Consider the following 6,134-nt stretch of genomic DNA (forward strand, 5'->3'; position numbering starts at 1 on the left):
GTGAGGTAAGTGATTTGTGAAAGGTATAGTTTAATGTTAGTCAGGGCCATTCTTTTGTAGGGAATTTTCAAAGTCAGATTGCGTTGCGCTAAAAATACTGTGTGTCAGTTTAAGCACAGTCGTGTGTAAATGTTCAAAGGGGACGTTTCACACTAAAATTCAGTTTACCATTGAAGTGGAAAAAGACCAGGCTATTTCGTTTCTCGACGTGTTAGGCATGAGACAGACCGATGGCAAGCTAAAACATAAATTGTTCCGGAAGAGCACACATACTGATAGATACTTACATAAGGACTCCAATGATCACCCACAACAAAAATAGGTGTAATCAAAAGCTTAGTGGACAGGGCAAAACGGATTTGTACGCCGAAACATCTGGATACTAAACTGTATCATCTGAAACAGGCCTTCGAAAAGAATCGGTACTCAAACACAGAAATTAATAGAGTTTTAAGACCTAATTACAGCAGGCCAAAGGACAAAGATGGTACACAGCAATGGATGAATACGGTGTCTTTACCTTTCATTAGTAAGGTTACAGATCGAATTGGCAAAACCTTGCTGAAACGCAAAGTGAAACCGGTATTCAAACCTACCAGAAAAATAGGACAAGTACTTCGTTCTGTTAAAGATAGAAGGCCACCATTATCATCTAGCGGTGTGTACAAAATTCCGTGTACTTGTGGCAAGGTCTACATTGGTACTATGAAAAGAAGTGTGAATACGAGGGTAAAGGAGCATAAAAGTCTTTGCTGACTGGGAAAAATAGATAAATCGGCCGTTGCGGAACATGCACTTCTGTCAGGTGACCATGTAGTTTTCTGAAACTACAGTTTTAAGTGCTACCACGAACTACACACCTGGAAATGGAAAAAAGAACACATTGACACCGGTGTGTCAGACCCACCATACTTGCTCCGGACACTGCGAGAGGGCTGTACAAGCAATGATCACACGCACGGCACAGCGGACACACCAGGAACCGCGGTGTTGGCCGTCGAATGGCGCTAGCTGCGCAGCATTTGTGCACCGCCGCCGTCAGTGTCAGCCAGTTTGCCGTGGCATACGGAGCTCCATCGCAGTCTTTAACACTGGTAGCATGCCGCGACAGCGTGGACGTGAACCGTATGTGCAGTTGACAGACTTTGAGCGAGGGCGTATAGTGGGCATGCGGGAGGCCGGGTGGACGTACCACCGAATTGCTCAACACGTGGGGCGTGAGGTCTCCACAGTACATCGATGTTGTCGCCAGTGGTCGGCGGAAGGTGCACGTGCCCGTCGACCTGGGACCGGACCGCAGCGACGCACGGATGCACGCCAAGACCGTAGGATCCTACGCAGTGCCGTAGGGGACCGCACCGCCACTTCCCAGCAAATTAGGGACACTGTTGCTCCTGGGGTATCGGCGAGGACCATTCGCAACCGTCTCCATGAAGCTGGGCTACGGTCCCGCACACCGTTAGGCCGTCTTCCGCTCACGCCCCAACATCGTGCAGCCCGCCTCCAGTGGTGTCGCGACAGGCGTGAATGGAGGGACGAATGGAGACGTGTCGTCTTCAGCGATGAGAGTCGCTTCTGCCTTGGTGCCAATGATGGTCGTATGCGTGTTTGGCGCCGTGCAGGTGAGCGCCACAATCAGGACTGCATACGACCGAGGCACACAGGGCCAACACCCGGCATCATGGTGTGGGGAGCGATCTCCTACACTGGCCGTACACCACTGGTGATCGTCGAGGGGACACTGAATAGTGCACGGTACATCCAAACCGTCATCGAACCCATCGTTCTACCATTCCTAGACCGGCAAGGGAACTTGCTGTTCCAACAGAACAATGCACGTCCGCATGTATCCCGTGCCACCCAACGTGCTCTAGAAGGTGTAAATCAACTACCCTGGCCAGCAAGATCTCCGGATCTGTCCCCCATTGAGCATGTTTGGGACTGGATGAAGCGTCGTCTCACGCGGTCTGCACGTCCAGCACGAACGCTGGTCCAACTGAGGCGCCAGGTGGAAATGGCATGGCAAGCCGTTCCACAGGACTACATCCAGCATCTCTACGATCGTCTCCATGGGAGAATAGCAGCCTGCATTGCTGCGAAAGGTGGATATACACTGTAATAGTGCCGACATTGTGCATGCTCTGTTGCCTGTGTCTATGTGCCTGTGGTTCTGTCAGTGTGATCATGTGATGTATCTGACCCCAGGAATGTGTCAATAAAGTTTCCCCTTCCTGGGACAATGAATTCACGGTGTTCTTATTTCAATTTCCAGGAGTGTATTATCCACGACTGTATAGGGAGGCTATTGAAATTTATAAACATAATTTTAATAGAAAAGGCCTTGAAATTAAGCGAGATATGGAGAGTGGTGTTACAGAATCGATAAGTGATTTTTATCTATGACGGACTATTATCGATAGTTACACATTTTATCTTTGACTAGTTTTCTCGCTGCTACTATGTCAAGCTAGACCACGCCGACCTTCATTGGTATTTAGGCCGCTCTCCGACGCCCGATTCGTCAGTCGGCAGGACTCAGCAGGACCAGCCATACCTCTGAAGATGACCAACATAGTATTGGACGAAACGTAAGGAATAGAAAAATTCCATGGACCACGGCCATATAACAAGGAATAATTATCAGCTTCCTACAAACCACACACCAAACTATAAGAACTACGGTATTGGAATTGCATATATACCGCGAGAAGAGAAATAATCATCATGATATCAATTCCTTCAGTTCTATTTCTTCGTTCTCAGAGTATCTTTCGACTAAGGCCGTAAATCGTCTTTTTAGTAACATTGTCAGCTGTGTAATCAAGTGAGTATCATTGAACAGTTCAAATGGCTGTTTTGTACGTGAAAAGTGCGCCAACGTGCACAAAAAATGACACATCTCTGTCTCGCAATTCGTCCATTTCAGAGCAGTTGTGACGACTTTGTTGTAGGCCACGGTAAGAACAGTGCAACTTCAGCATGTGCATGGGACATTCAAGAAGAAAGGAGCATTCTTAGTTCTGATAATTTTCGTCTACAACTTAAGTTGAACGTAATTTGTAACATCATTGACTAACATAATGTCTGCGTTAATACAGTGTCTGTATCTGACTTCAAAATATAATTCAGACATACATGCATGTCTGAAGCAACAGATACTGTTTTGATGAATCAGCTGGGGCAAATATTATGAAACGTCGTGCGTTGCAGCGTACAGAAAAGAAAATGAAATCTGTTCTACAACAAAAGATCATATTGAATACCTTTTCTCGGCGAAAAGTACTCCCAGATTAAAATTCTGGGTTTTCGTAAGTTGTGTTCCTTAAATTGTGTCTAGTTGATGTTCCTTATTAAAATGCAATAATTTTCATCATTTACAATTTTGTATTTTCTAGTAAATAATTTCAACTTGTTTTTCCTTTCTAATTTGAAAGTAAGTACCAATTTTTGCTGATGCATGTTAGATTGTCGCATTATTTGGGATGTAAAAGAGGTGTCATAATGAAAACACAAATGTTTTAACTGTACTCCGCCCAAACAGACCATTAAGGCCCATCGGTACAGGCTGCGGAAATGTTTTAGAAAATCAATAAAAGTGAAACAACCCAAAAATTTAATAGATAATTACCGTACAACAACCACATTCGACGACTACAGACCTTCATATCCATATTTCTGTTGTATGCACTATACTGGAATTTCCTGCAAAAATTGATTACTTAAGATTGTAAAGACGCATGTGTTATTGTAGTACATATTTTATGAAATTCTTTGAGTCAATTTTTCTCATTTATCTTGTTTTTCAGTTGTGATTCTGTTCTAGCCGAGGGTGCAATATATTCCGCATTAGAATCATTTCGTAGAGGTGGTAGTGTTGGCCGCTTGATCGGTTGTTAAACGCATGTCTCTCAAAGTATCTAGGATATCAAGAGGCATAAATTGTTTCAACAATTATCTACGAATGTTATCACCCTTTTCAGAATTGGAAATTCGATCGTAAACAAAACAAACGATCTGAGGTTCCAGTCAACAAAATAGGCAACAGTACATGTTAGTTGACGGTTCTCTCTTACACAACACGCTCATATTTGTATAGTTGCTGAGCGTTCACCTTTTGTTATTTCACTAACAGCCACAGGCGTAATTATAACTCTCAGGGTTATAGTAATTTCTGCCATGTGCTACGACACAGCGGTGTGGACATTTTCCTGTAGGGCGATTCACACTCGATTATTGTCTGAACATGTCCCAAGAAACCTTCAGTCCATATACACACATCAAAAAAATGTTTTGCATCACCCGATTTCCAGAACTCCTGAAGATAGACGTTGACTGTGAATATTGTATCACTCGTCTTCTTACACGACAATTCGCGCCCCCATCGTGCTGATCTTGTGAATGACTTTCTCCAGGATAGCGACATTGCTCGACTAGGGTGGCCATCATGTTCTCCAGACATGAACCCTATCGACCACGCCTGGGATAGACTGAAAAAGGCTGTTAATGCACGACGTGACCACCAACCACTCTGAGGAATGTACGCCGAATCGCCCTTGAGGAGTGGGACAATGTGGACTAACAGTGCCTTGATGAACTAGTGGATAGTATGTCCCTACGAATCCAAGAATGCATCAGTGGAAGAGAACGTGCCACTGGGTATTAGAGGTACCGGTGTGTACAGCAATCTGGACCACCACCTCTGAAAGTCTCGCTTTATGGTGGTACAACATGTGATTATCATGTCGAATAAAAAGGGCGGAAGTGATGTTTATGTTGATGTCTATTCCTATTTTCTGTACAGGTTCAGGAACTCTCGCAACCTAGGTGATAGAAAACTTTTTTGATGTGTGTGCAGTTCGGTATGACCTTAAGTTTCGCGCAGACATAAGCATGCATTTGTCGATAACCATCTGAGGAGCTTTTGAAAGGCGTTCCTCGCAAAAACAAGACGCTTGTTAATTAATATACATGGACGGCGGGAAATGTGCAAAATTACATTTGACGCTTTAGCCTGAGCCAAAATATCACTTCTCAGCGAACAACTAAGAAAATTAACGTTTCTCCCATTGCGATTCGCTATACGCTTAAATACCGTCCAAACTGAACTTTTAAGATTCTTTCAGGTTCTGTAGCTATATATTCGTCACTGATTAGTTTTTTCCCTCATTTCCCTTTCTCTTGATATGCCCTCCTCCCTTCGCAAGTCGCATTTAAATATCCTAGTTCATTTCCCGCGATGAGAAAAAATGGAGAAGTCGACTATTAATGTCAACTGGTCTACATACGCGCCCTATTCCGCACCGCCGTACTGGCTGTCCATAGCCTGAAGGTTACAATTTCGGTCAGCGCCGCAGAGCACCGGTGCTTGCATGCAACACTACCCTGTCCGTGCGGTGACGTCAGGGTGTCTTTATCAGAGACCGCTGTGCCTCATTCCGGACCAGTGCCGGCAGACCTAAGTGCGCTATTCAGTTCTGTGCCAAACTGCGGTTTAAGAAGGAGATAACTCAGCCCCATATTCAGTGTACAGTCTGTAGGGATTTCATCGACCCATTGAGCTAAAATTCAATTACGGCAGCGGTAGCGGTGCTCAGCCTCAGTGAAGAACACACGTTTCAATTTGAAGAAACCAAGACACTGTGTGGAGCGAAAGAATTCTGGGACTCTAGTACTAAAGAGGCAGTGGAGATACGGTCAGTGATAACCTGGTCAATCGTAATAGTGGCTTCCATCTCAACAGCGCGTGGAACACATTATCAAGAATGAGACGAGAGAGCACCGATGGAGGCAAGTCGGTGGCGGCGGATGGAATAAACAGGCCGCACCGAGACGAGACGCCAGGACCGGGCGCCCGCGGCTCCCCTCCCCCCCCCCCCCCAAGCGCCTGATTGGCCCGACCGGCGCCGAGGATGCAGAGAAACCCGTGGTCCAGCGGATATAAAGATCGAGACGAGACGCTAACCTCAATCACTCATTAACCATGCTAGAAGTCAGACGGGCAAATCCCTGGGGTGCTTCAAATGGAAATAAATATAGATAGCAGAACTCCCGAGCAGAACACATTTCACCTGAAGATGGCAAGTAAGAAACTTGCTGAAACGTTGCTGGAGAACAACACGTTGACTCGGCTGTCA

Source organism: Schistocerca nitens, chromosome 7, assembly GCF_023898315.1.
Source record: "Schistocerca nitens isolate TAMUIC-IGC-003100 chromosome 7, iqSchNite1.1, whole genome shotgun sequence".
Taxonomy (NCBI): Eukaryota; Metazoa; Arthropoda; class Insecta; order Orthoptera; family Acrididae; genus Schistocerca; species Schistocerca nitens.